Below are 13,245 nucleotides of genomic sequence, written 5' to 3'. Positions count from 1 at the left end.
AAAAAAAAAAAAAAAGATATTTGCACTTTCTGTAATGCTTGTAATGCTTTTAAATAAATTACTGAAGAGGGTCATTTTATCCTCTCTGCATATCCTAGACTTTTTTTCTCAGTCCAACAGATTTTTATTTCCTAAAGCTTTGAGACTGTGGTTCTAGATTTTTAAAGTTTGCCTTTTTTGCTGGGCGTGGTGGAATATCCCTGTGATCCCAGCACTCAAGAGGCTGAGGCAGGAGGATCACTGCAAGTTTGAGGCCAGTGTGGGCTACAAAGTGAGTTTAAGGCCAGCCTGAGCTGCAGAGTGAAACCCCGTATCAAAAATAAATAAATAAATAAAATAAAGTTTGCCTCAGGACATGTTTAGGTCAGTATAGTTACTAAATGGTGTGTGTCGCAGTGGGGCTGTAGTGCAGTGTCAGAGTGCTTGCCTATCACCTGCAAGGCCTTGATGATCCCTACCACTGTAAAAAACCAAACCAAACCAAAACCCAAAACCATGTGTATCCCGTAATGTTGGATAAATGACTGAACATATGTTATGTTCTTTTGAGAAAATTTGTGTATGACCATGTGCAAAAAGGTATTCTCTCCCTCTTCTTTGTACAATATCCACACAATTGGGACAAAATACAGGGCACCCTTACAAATGTTATATATTTTTTGTTTGTTGTTGGTTTCGGTTTTTTGAGACAGGGTCTCCCTATGTATGTAGTTCAGTCTGGCCTTGAACTAGCAGTGATCCTCCTACCTCAGCCTCTTGAGTGCTGGGATTACAGCCTCTTGAGTGCTGGGATTGTGTATGCCAGACACAAATGTTATTTTTAAAATTATTTATTTATTTATTGTTTTTGTTTTTGAGGCAGGGTCTTGCTATGTAGTTCAGGGTGGACTTGAACTCATTATGTAACCCAGCCGGGCCTCAAACTCATGGTGATCCTCCTGCCTCAGTCTCCCAAATGCTGAGATTACAGATGTGTCCACACCTGCATATACATGTTCTTCCTTTCTTTTTTTTTTTTTTGTTTTTTTTGTTTTGAGACAGGGTGTCGCTGTGCAGTTCAGGCTGGCCTTGAGTTCACTATGTAGTCCAGGCTGGCTTCAAACTCATGGCAGTCCTTCTGTCTCAGCCTTCTAAATGCTGGGAGTACAGGTGTGTGCCACCAAGCCTGGCTCACATATATTTCTAACAAAGGAGTCTTACAAGATGACTGGATTTCAGCTACTGCAGTCTCCTACAGATGGTACCTTTAAAATAATTTGTTAGACATATTTGCTATCCCATTTCAGCATATTTTAAAATGATTTGTTGCATTGGTATTAACATTCAGTAGATATCTCCATTTTTTACATGCTGTGATTCATGGGGATTTGTCTTTGAAAGCTAGAAGCTTATCAGTTATGTCGCCTCCTCTGTTCCACATGCATGCAGTAAAAAACCCCTATAATACTGCTGGATCTTCTGGTGGAAATAAGACTGAGTCTGCTTCTCATCTCAGTTATCAGGAGATGGGGAAGCAAATCATTAGCCTGAGGCTTAGCATGTATCCTGAAGGCTTTGGGGCAGTTAGATAGGGTATGATGTGGTCAGATGCCGCTGGCTTGGTTGTGCAGTCTTGGATGGGAAGCTACAAATTCAGAGAGATGAAAAAAGAGGCCATTGCCATCGTCCCAAGAACTTTCATTTGTTTGTTCATTATTCTGTTCAACAAATACAAATATATCAATTCATTTAATCTGTATAAAAACCCTGTAAGATCTGGATATGGTGGCACGCACCGGTTATCCCAGTACTTGGAAGGTTGAGACAGGAGGATCGCTGTGAATTCAAGGCCAGCCTGAACTTCACAGAGAGAACTTGTCTCAAAACTCCTGAACAACAACAACAAAAAGCCTACAAGAGCCGGGCATGGTAGTTCAAGACCTGTAATCCTAGCACTCTGGGAGGCTGAAGCAGGAGGATCACAAGTTTGAGCCCAGCTTGGGCAATTTAGCAAGACCCTGTCTCAAAATTAAAGAAAAGGCTGGAGATGTAGAAGGCCTTAACTTTACTAAATTGGGCCTAAAAAAGGTCCAGTACCACAGGGAAAAAGAAAACCAACTACAAGATAGGTATTATTAATAGTAGTACTTTATTGAAGTCCAGGGAGAAAGAAGTTCAAGGGCAAAGGTAGTAAGTGGCACAGAAAGTAAGTAGTACAGTGGGCAGAAGGGTCAAGCTATGACTATTGTATGTGAGGCAGATCAAGGTCAGTCTGCCTTTAGATAGATGATGGCACCAGTAGCAGCATATGAAATGCGAAAGTAACTGAGGTGCGATTACTCAGGGCTTTGGCCTTAACAACGAGACACTTCTCAATAGCTCTACCATAGACCTGAGCAGAGCCATCATCTGAACTGAAGTCCCACTTTACACAGGTCACCTGAAGTCAGGCTTCAGATATCTGCCATTTTATTATTTATTCTTTGCCATCTCTTCAGAATTCCTCAAGTACGCCAGTTCTTCTACAGAGACTATGTTCTAGGAAAAAGGAAAAGGAGAAGCAGAGGCAGACAGCAACAGGACAGATTCACTGCGGAATGAGCCTGAGAGGAGCCGCTCTGGCACCAGAGATCAGACTGGCTGCTCTTGTCCCGGCCAGGGGTCTTTCGTAGGATCATGGGGAGGGGTTCAGTGACAGGAGGTTGTGGCTCCCTGCCAAGATCAGAGCTTGAGAGAGCACAAGCGGGCAAGGCTGCCCAAGGACGAGGCTGGGGAAGCGCGGGGAGCCGCCGCTGCTGCCAGTAGCGCGGCTGGGAGTGTTCTGAGTCCCAGGTGCGCTGTGCTGGAGGGGGCGGTTTACAGGGGTCTCTGATCAGGGTGGTGGTGGTTGGATTCCTTCATCCTGAACTCCATGGCTAGATAGGGAAAATGTGCAGCATATCTTTCCTGAACTACTTCCTGCTGATTAGGGGCAGAAATTGTTGGAGTTTCAGCTGCACTGAAGAAGAATTGTATTGATATGGTCTTTGGCTACTGCCTGTGAAATGGGTACAATACTGTTGGTGAGAAATCTTTAAAACAGATTGATTAGGCTTGGCAATAATACACAGAGGAGTAGAAAGAGGACAGGCACTATAAAGGGAAGAATTTAAGACAGGATGGTAGACTTCCGTGAATCTTATGAACACTGCATGGGGTCCTGAGACATTTGTTTTACTGCCTGGGTCTTGGTGTCCATCTCCCACAGAGCTGCAATTACACTGTCAGGACTCTCTGGGATAAAATTATAGCATGTTTTATGAAGCATGGCGCATGTGCCCCTTGGACAGACTTTGCATGGGGGCAATAGATCCTGGGCACTTTTATCCTTGGTTCTACCTGCATGATCACTGGGAGTTTGGCAGTCTCTGCATGAGAACAAACAAACTTTACCAAGATATTAAAGCATGTATGACCAAAGCATGAGTATCAGAATCAATGAAAAGACAGATTGGGGAAGGAGTCACATCCCGATGCTGTTAAGAGATGGGAATAACAATAGTAACTAGGCAACGGTAACCAGCTATCTCCTAGACCTGTCTATAGGTGTAGCCAGAAACTGTCAGCAGGGGTCAGTGATTAGAGCCCCCTTTTCATGTTGAGCCTATATTACTATTACTTCAATGTGTTTTTGGTTATACTGTACTTTTCTTCTGGGTGTTCAAGGCCAAGTTAAAGTGAGAGCTGTGTTAATCAAAACTAACCTCTTGTTATCTATCAAGGTCAGTCAAGGCTCCTCAGGCAGTACTTTTGGAACCATGGGCAGAGCCTCTCAGCTCCTCTGTCAGTGTTAGGAACCAGGATGGGTCATGGTCCCATTTGACTATGTGTCTTTCTGTGGAAGCAGGGCTGATGACCTTCCTTTAGCACACCATACACTGGTTGGCTCTTGTCTTCTGGAATCCAAAAATCTCCTGGTTCAGGAGGTTGAGTGACTTACCAAAGTTGTAGGATAATGTAGAAAGGTCCTCTCATGCCTGGGTCCTTGTCTACCTTGGAGGTCCAGGACAAAACACTGGCTGTCCTCTTAGCCCAGTTACCTTTCTAGCTTTGGTCTCCAAGCCTCAGTTGTTGAACACCCAGGAGATCAGTTATACCAGTATTGTAGTGGGAGCAGTAGGTTTAATCTTATGATCCTAAAATCAAGCATCTTGAGATATATAACATGACCAGGGGACTGTTACTTCCTTACCAATCATGGTTGCCTTAGAAGTTGAATCCTGGCAGAATGTTAATAAATAAAAATTGTAAAGCTTCACTGAGAAAACTTGAGATCACATTTCAGCATAATAGTCATGATGATATTATTAAATGACATGAGGAAATTTCTACTTAAATTTCTCATCCTTCAATAGAGTGCCATCTAAGAATGTATCTTGTGTGACACTGCCCGGACTGCACAGTGTTTGAGCATCTCTGAGTGTTGCAACAGATACATAACATACACATAACAATGTTCACTGTCACATGATAGATTGGCATGCACATTGTACCACAAGTAGCTGGAAAACAAGTAAGGGAAAGCCTAATGCTTGAGCCTCAAAGTTTATCACCATAAATAACTTTAGACTGAAAGTCACTGGTATGAAGAGATATTCTTTAGTTTTTTTGGGGGTGGGGGTTGAGACAGGGTCTTGCCATGTAGTGCAGGCTGGCCTTGAACTTGCTTATGTAGCCCAGGCTGGCCTTGAACTCATGACGATTCTCCTGCATCAGCCTCCTAAGTGCTTGGATTACAGACATGCACCACCATACCCGGCTTTTCTTCAGTTTTGCATCTTTGAAAACCTGTACACTTGGGAAACATAGATCATGAAGTCAACAATAGTGAGTGCCACAAACCAGGTCAGAACTGTTCAAGGAGGCAGCTCTGTCTTGTCATTGAACAGTCTAGGTGTCCTTGTTAGTCATGCAGAAAAAGCTCATGTCCAGTACCAATTTCAGAAATGAGAGTTAAAGCCTTTGCGTGAAAGTACCAAATAGATCAAAGAGGAAAGTTGGGACCTGGGGAGGAGTGAGTGAGGATCTCAACATTGGGGCCACAGAGCCCTTAATCTTTTTTGAGCAATAGGAGCTTTTAGAAGGAACAGCCTAGGCTCCACCAAACCAAAAAGCAAACATACATCTTTTCTTTCCTTTCTTTCTTTTCTTTCTTTCTCTTTCTTTCTTTTCTTTTTCTTTCTTTCTTTCTTTCTTTCTTTCTTTCTTTCTTTCTTTCTTTCTTCTTTCTTTTCTTTCTCTTTCCTCTCTCTCTCTCTCACTCTCTCTTTCTCTCTTTCCTTCTTGTTTTTTTTCAGACAAGGTCTTGCTATGTAGCTCAGGCTGGCCTTGAGTTTGCAGCAATCCTCCTGCCTCTGCCTCCTGAGTGCTGGGATTACAAGCATGTACCACCACACCCAGCCACATATTTCTTTCTATAAAGTTTATGCATCTTTCACAAACTTCTAGGCATACTTGAGCCTTCAGTTTTGCTTCTCTCTAGGGCAAAAACTTACCATACAAAATCCTTTCACATCAAAGTATACCTTCATTCTTAAAGTTTTCTCCATTTTCTACTATATTCTACTTACTATAACAAATTTGACTGTTGCCAGTTGGATTTTTTAAAGTGTCTTTTTTTGTGTGTGAAATTTGACTGACTGCCAACTAACTTTCAAGTAACCTGGAATAGTAAAAATTATCTTAGTACCCACAGAAAGTGGAAAGAGGACCAAGTTAACCCTGTAATTGTAGTTTGCATACAATGTATAGGAAAGACGTTGAATCTGTGGGATGACCACCACTACTCTGTTGTCTGAGCAGCCACCAGGATCTAACTTAGTCCCAATAATAAATTAGAGGGCAAAATTTAACAAAAAGAGTGCTCGCTTTGGCAGCACATATACTAAAATTGGAACAATAGAGAGAAGATTAGCATGGCCCCTGCACAAGGATGACATGCAAATTTGTGAAGTGTTCCATACTTTGCTGGGCATGGTGGCACAAGCCTATAATCCCAGCACTCAGGAGGCTGAGACAGGAGGATTGCCATGAGTTTGAGGCCAGCCTGGGCTACATAGTGGGTTCAAGGTCACCCTAAACTGCATAGTGACACCTTGTCTCAAAAAAAAAAAAAGAAAAAAAAAAAAGGAAAACATTTTATTTGCAAAAAGGAAAAAAGGGAGAAAGCAGAAGATAGACAGCTACTGTATTAGTTAACTTTCTCGTTGGTGGGACAAAATACCCAACACCCGAAGTTAAAGGGGGAAAGGTTTACTTAGCTCACAGTTTGTGGAGGTTTCAGTCCATGATCAGCTGGCTCCAAGGCAGGGTGGTACATGGCAGAGGGCAACAGTTCATGGTGCCCACAAGGCAGCAACAGCAACAAGGGAGAGAAGACAAGGCTCTTTCTGTCCTTTATATTGTATGCAGGCTACCTGCCCTAGGGGTATACCATTCACACCCTTAATCCTAGCCAGAACTATGCCAAACCAATCAGTGGACTGATTTATAGTCATACACCCTTAATCCCAGCATCACACACTCCAGATCCAGCCACCTCTGAAAAAGCCCTATGACTGCATGAGGCTTTGGGTAGACATCTAGACACAAATCACAACAGCTACCCTGAGACGGAAGAATCAGGGTAGGGGGCTCTGGAAAGATGGAGGACCTGTGGGCCCTTTGTTTTTAGCTGTTTTTATGGGGTGTAAGTGACTCTTTCCCCTCCACCTGGAACTTGCCGTGACTGGATTGGCTTTGGGGCACCTCTGCCTAATGTCATATTTTTTGGTGTAGCTTTTTTTTTTGGGGGGGGGTAGTTTCCAGTACTGGGAATCGAACTCACAACCTTGTACTTGCCAGGCAGGCACTGTGCCGCTGAGCTAAATCCCCAGCCCCTGGTGTAGCTTTTTGTTGTCTATTTGTTTATTTGTCCTTGATGTATCTTTTAAGGCCTTATCTTTGAGGTGAGTGGCTAGTTGGCAAAGGAGTGGCTTATCTTTGTTTAGCTTAGAGTTAGCAAGGGGACGATTGGATATCTATTGTACTTATTGACCCTAGAGTGAATAATATAGTGACTCTAGCGTGAATACACATGTATACAAGTGTATATATTAGTACATATGTGTAAGTATATCCTGCCTTAAAGTCAGTCAGCCCCTGCCTTTGTTTTTCTTGTATTTTATTGGAGATGGGGGAACTTTATTGTTTGTGCACCTGGCTTTCTTTCTGTGTCCTGTCAGCTCTTTTTTTGATCTCTTGGTGTAAGTCTCAAGGCTATTTGGTGCCTTTTAAATCTGTTTTCTCTTTCTATCCTTGTCTTTGACTTGCTTTTCAGGAGCATCTCTCTAGTAAGATTTGTTTTCTAACTCCTAGTCAGGATTAGCTAGAAGACCTAAGGAGGTCCCTATCTTATTTTCTCATCTACAGACCCCTGTCCCTACATTCCCCCAAGAGATATCTATCCAGCTGCTGTTGGGGAGAATGGGTGACAACCCATTTGGCTTCTTTAAGGTGAGTGGGGTCACTGTTGCGGGGCAGAAGATGGAAGTCCTCAGTAGGAAGGGTTTGTGATGGGCCTTGGTGGAAGTTTGGGACCTCTACAGCGGGCCCTGTGTGCAAAATCACTTGGAATTTGGCAGCCTGTAGGCAAGAATAAACAATTTTTTTAGTACTGGGAATCGAACTCTGGACCTTGTGCTTGCCAGGCAGGACCTTGTGCCACTGAGCTATATCCTTGGCCTAGACAGTTTTTAAGGGATTGGAATAGCAATTGTAGCTAGTTTGCTTAGACCTGTCTACAGGTTTAGCTAGAAACTGCCTGTAGGGGGCAGTGATTGGAGCCCCTTTTTATGTTTATCCTATTTAAAAAAAAAAAAAAAAATATATATATATATATATATACATATATATGTATATATATATTTATGGCTATGTCCTTTTGTTGTTGAGTATTTAAGACCAAGTTATTTTATTTTATTTTTTTAATTTTGGTACTGGGAATCAAACTCAGGACCTTGTGCTTGCCAGGTAGGCACTGTGCCACTGAGCTAGATCCCCAGCCCAAACATTTAATGTGTAGTTGGTTAGATGTTGAATGGTTTTTGTTTTTGTTTTTGTTTTTGGTACCAGGAATTGAACTCAGGACTTTGTGCTTGCCAGGCAAGCTCTTGTGCCACTGAGCCATATTCCCAACACTTTAAGATCAAGTTAAACTGGCCTGGCCCCTCTCCCCTCAGGGCATCCTGGGCCACTATTCCCCTCTTTGGCAGCTACACAAGGCTTAGGGTCACCCAGCAGAAACCAAGCAGCAACAGCCCTTGAAGAGATGCTAAGTTTTTCTTGACTGAAGTCAACAGTGACAAAGACTTTGAAAAAGTGGTGTTTCCGGTCTGCGCTGCTATCATCCTACCATTCATCCTGAGATAACCCAGGCTGGACATTAGTGCTTTTTTCTTTATTCCTGTGATATTCCAGATCAGCACTTGACTGTTTATTTTCAAGTCTCACATACTCAGCCCCCACATCTTCATGTTCTGGTTCTCAGTTGTTCTTGAGGACAGTGACTTGTTATCAACAGCACAGCAGAGCCTGCTATCCCCAGCACATCTTCAGTTGCTCCTGAGGTCACCCCTCTTTGTCTCCCTTTGTGGCCTCCTAAATGCCCATCTCATTGGCCTGGGTTCAGCCGGTGGTATGGGGGAGTGCTGCCTCATACTGCTCTGGGAGTGTGTGTGACCCATGACACAATGGGCATCAAAGGCCAGTTCTGGAATGATGATGATTCCAAAGCAGATAATGAATCAGAGGAGTTTCTACATGGAGCTCAGGGGAGCGGTGCAGCTGACTTGAAGCAACAGCCACAGTTCAATGCAGACTTTGAAGCCATGAAGGAGAGATACAGTGAGAACTGTTTCCATCAGAGAATATGGAACTATCAATGACAGGGACATTGACCTCCACATCAACATCCACTTCCTCATTGAAGAAGTATCTACAGCCTAGAATGTCCTCTGGACAGGACCTACTGTATTGAGGCTGCGATTCTCTCTCTCCCAGTACCTTGATGGACCAGAACCATCGAATAAGGAAGGGTTTGGGATGAGTTTTCAGTTGAAAAAGATCCTGGGTATGTTCACATCCCAGCAATGGAAACACCTAAGCAATTATTTCTTGAAGACCCAGGAGGAGAAATGGCACAGCTGGTTCAAGACAAGTGGTACCATCAAGAAGTTTCAAGCCTGCATCAGCATCTTCTCATTCATCCCAAGTCTCCCAGTTTCCCTCTCACCCAGGACTCCATGCTGAAGGGTAAACCTGGGTGTACCAGAGCTTTGAGTTGAGTGCCTCATAAACTGTTCCATCTCATGCACCATGAAAAACACCAAAGTAGAGGTGTTTGGCTACATTCCCAGCATCCAGGTCAGTGGTCACTGCAAGAACATCTGGACCCTGGAGTACAGATTCCTCATCCAGATTATGAAGTATGCAGAGCAGAGGATCCCAATGCTGAATGAGTACTGTGTAGTGTGTGATGAGCAGCATGACTTCCAGAATGAGTCCACACTCAAGCCAGCTGTCTGTACTTGGGAACTGTGCATCTTCTTCTACACCCTAGGGGTCATGTCTGGAGCTGCAAAGGATGTGGCTACCAGTGCAGAGGTTGTGGACCTGCTGGTGGCCATGTGTAAGGCAGCTCTAGAGTCCCCAAGAAAGAGCATCATCTTTGAGACTTAGCCCCCACTTGGTAAACCTCACTGATCCCAAGACTCTGGCCTTTAACTCTTAAGAAGTAGAATTACGAGCAGCTTCAAAAAGCTTTGGATAGTGTGATGCCCATGTGGGAGATGACCCAGGGCTCATACTCGACAATCAAGAAGCAGATGGACAAACTGGACACCCTAGCCCATTACCTTCTGCAGCAGATCATCTCCAGCAATAGGTCACACATTGACAAACTACTTCTCAGCAGGCTCAAGTTCATGCACACCTCATACCAATTCCTCTTACTGAGCAGCCCTCTGGCCAAGAAGGCTCAGTTTCAGACTGCCAAGAAGCTCTATAGCAGCACCTTCACCTTCCATGTCTTCTACATTGAGAACTGGAATTCAATCCTGCATGATGGGCTGTTTAATGCATGCTAGCTGAACTGCAGAAATAGGAAAAGGACAGCACAGGTTGCCCTCCAAGGATGGTCCAGAGATACAATACAGACCTCCAAGCTGGTCCAGAGATACAATACAATGAACACCATCCTCCAGCCTGATCCATTCAGTCCAGGTTCCTGCAGAGTTATGATCTCAACTATATAGCACTCTGTAAAGTGATCATATCCAAGGACATCCAGAAGCATGGGAACATCTGAGCGTGCCCTGTATCTGACCATTTCTGCACATGATTCTTCTTTATATATGATGATGGTCAGGTGGTTGATGCCAACATTAATAATCAGGACCCCAAGATACAGAAGGAAATCATGTGTGTGATCAGAATTCAGGTTTACACAAACTGAGGACACCCAAGCCCTTGAACCACCCTGTTCCCCAGGATCCATCTGCCCTCATCAAAGGGCTCAGGAACAGGAGGTGAGACTGCCCTGAGGAATCAGGGGCCACTACCAAGAGGTAGGATGGGGATAGAAGAGGCAACCTTAATAATGGAGACTGAACCAGAAACTACTCTACAGTGGATGATGCAGACTGACTCCAACCCCTGATTTGCCCAGTTGACTTCACCCTGTTTGTAAATAAAACAATAAATTGGAAGATGCTGTGGACTGGAAAAAAAAGACCAAATTAAGTGAGACCTTTGTTAATCAGAATTTTTTTTTTTTTAAATTTTTGAGACAGGGTTTCACTATGTTGTGCAGGCTGGCCTTGAACTCACTTATGAGCCCAGGCTGGCCTCAAACTCACAGTGATCCTCTTGTTTCAGCCTCCCAAGTGCTGGGATTACAGGTGTGAGCCCACCACTTCTGGCTAGAATTTATCTTTTGATATATTAAGATCAGTTAAGTCTCCACAGATATTACTTTTGGGGCCATAGTCAGGACCTTTTAGCTCTTTTAGTTTTTCTTTTGTCAGATGTGTCATCTGCCAGGATGGGTCATGGTCTGTGTTAGAAAACATGGTTCTCTTTGGAAGCATGGGAACATTTTTTTTTTAGTGACTCTCCTCTTAGTATGATGTATACTGGTCTCTTGTACTCTGGGGTTTAACAAACTCTTTGTTCAGGAGGTTGGGTGACTCACCAAGTTCCACTCACCTGTGGAAAGGTGCCCTCACGTCTTGGGTCTTTGTTGACCTTGGAGGGCCAGTACCAAAATACTGGTTGTCTTTTTAGCCTACTTATCTTTTTTTAGTTTTGGTCTCTCAAACCTCAGTTGAATGCTCAGTAAGAGCAGATCAGTTACATCAGTGGTATAGTGGGAGCAGTTAATTTTATGATTTTATCTAGATATCTAGCCTGCCATATAACTATAAATCTAGAAAGACAAAGATAAAGGGCCAGTTAAGTATGCATGGGTCAAACAATGTGATTAGCAAAACTATAATTAATATTGCCAACAATTATTTTTACCAAAAAAAGCCAGTAAGCCTCCTGCAAAGAGGGAAAGGTCTAGGGAGCTTTAGAATCTGACAGGGTGTTAACCTATCATCTAACAACTTGAACAGCTATTCAGATGTTAGCAGAAGGATCAGGAATGCATATATAAAATTTAGCTTTTATAATTGTACAAGTTTTTTTCTCATGTTGCTGTTAAGAACTCTAAGGCCTGTGTCTTCTTAACAAACTGGTAAAAGGGGGGAGGGTTGGCCTTTTTAGTGTATCCTGAAATTTAAATTGTATAAAATCCAGTCACCCTCAGAAGAGTGCTCAGCTATTTAATATGTTTTGGCAATAGGAAGCCCAGAATGGATTCAGCTTTTTCTGAACTTAGTGTTCTTTTATCTTGAGAAATGAGCAGCCATAAATAGGTGACCTGAGACTGCCAGATCTTGGCCTTTTCCTGGGACTTTGGAGGGTCAGGGAGATAAGGAGGGACTTAGTTTTCTCTTGTACTTGGGTCTTTGTGATGCCATAGAGCATGAAATCATCTACATACTTTAAGAGGTTAATGTCTCCTTGTCTTCTATTCTAGCAGGTCTTGTGCTAGGACTAGGTAAAAAAGATGGGGGCTGTATCAAAACCGCTGGGGAAGGACTATCTAGGTCAATTGTGCTACTCCTATTAGGTGGATGGGTTTTTTTTGGTACCAGGAATCAAACTCAGGACCTTGTGCTTGCCAAGCAGGCACTGCACTGCTGAGCTATATCTCCAGCCCACCATAAGTGGATTTTTAAAGGCAAAGAGATTTTCACTCTAAGGTGACAAGGAAATACAAAAGAAAGCATTTTTAAGATCTCAGCCAGAAAAGCAGCTGACTGAGGCTGGAATCTGTGCCAATAAAGTGAAGGAACTGGGCACAACAAGATGTAGAGGCAAGCCAGGTGTGGTGGCACACGCCTGTAATTCCAGCACTCACGAGGCTGAGGCAGGAGGATCACTGCAAGTTTGAGGCCAGCCTGGGCTACAAAGTGAACTCAAGGCCAGCCTGAACTGCACAGTGAGACCCTGTCTCAAAAAAACAACAACAAAAAAAAGAAGTAGAGTCATTACACCCTCATTAATGAGGCTGAGGACTTAAATAAGTCTACTTATTAGGTCTCTTTTTGACTCTGATGGTAGAAGTACTACATGGGTTAATAGGTTCTTGTAAAAAGCTCTGTTTAAGTACTCTTTGGGCTATCAGCTTTAGTCTTCTTTTTTTTAAATAGATAACAATTATAAAATTCTACAGAGCTGGGCATGATGGTGCATGCCTGTAATCCTAGCACTCAGGAGGCTGAGACAGGAGAATTGCTGTGAGTTTGAGGCCAGCCTGGGCTACATAAGCAAGTTCAAGGCCAGCCTGCTTTACACAGTGAGACCTTCTCTCAAACAAAAAAACAGTTATATAGAGAAAACTCAAGATCAATGGCCACAGAGCATTCTAGCATGACAATCATGATGACATTATTACCTTTAAAACACACTTAAATGTCTACCTTAGTATAGAATATCTCTTGTCAGTTATTTTTATCTAATTACAGGATATTAAAAGACATAAGGAAACCTTTTCTTAACCTAATTTGTTATCTTTTAATAGGGTGCCATTGAAGAATGTACATATCTTTAGATATGCCTTGTACGTTATTAACATCTAAT

General features: G+C 43.0%; 1 pseudogene; it reads left to right on the top strand.

Annotated features, from left to right (window-relative positions):
• The first annotated feature begins 8,194 nt into the window (after positions 1-8,194).
• Positions 8,195-10,792, top strand: LOC102022018 (annotated as a pseudogene).
• The last annotated feature ends 2,453 nt before the right edge of the window (positions 10,793-13,245 follow it).

This window comes from Chinchilla lanigera, unplaced genomic scaffold (assembly GCF_000276665.1).
Source record: "Chinchilla lanigera isolate Chin_1 unplaced genomic scaffold, ChiLan1.0 scaffold00142, whole genome shotgun sequence".
Lineage (NCBI taxonomy): Eukaryota > Metazoa > Chordata > Mammalia > Rodentia > Chinchillidae > Chinchilla > Chinchilla lanigera.
Note: the sequence above shows the minus strand (reverse complement) of the source record. Positions and strands in the feature narration are given on the sequence as shown.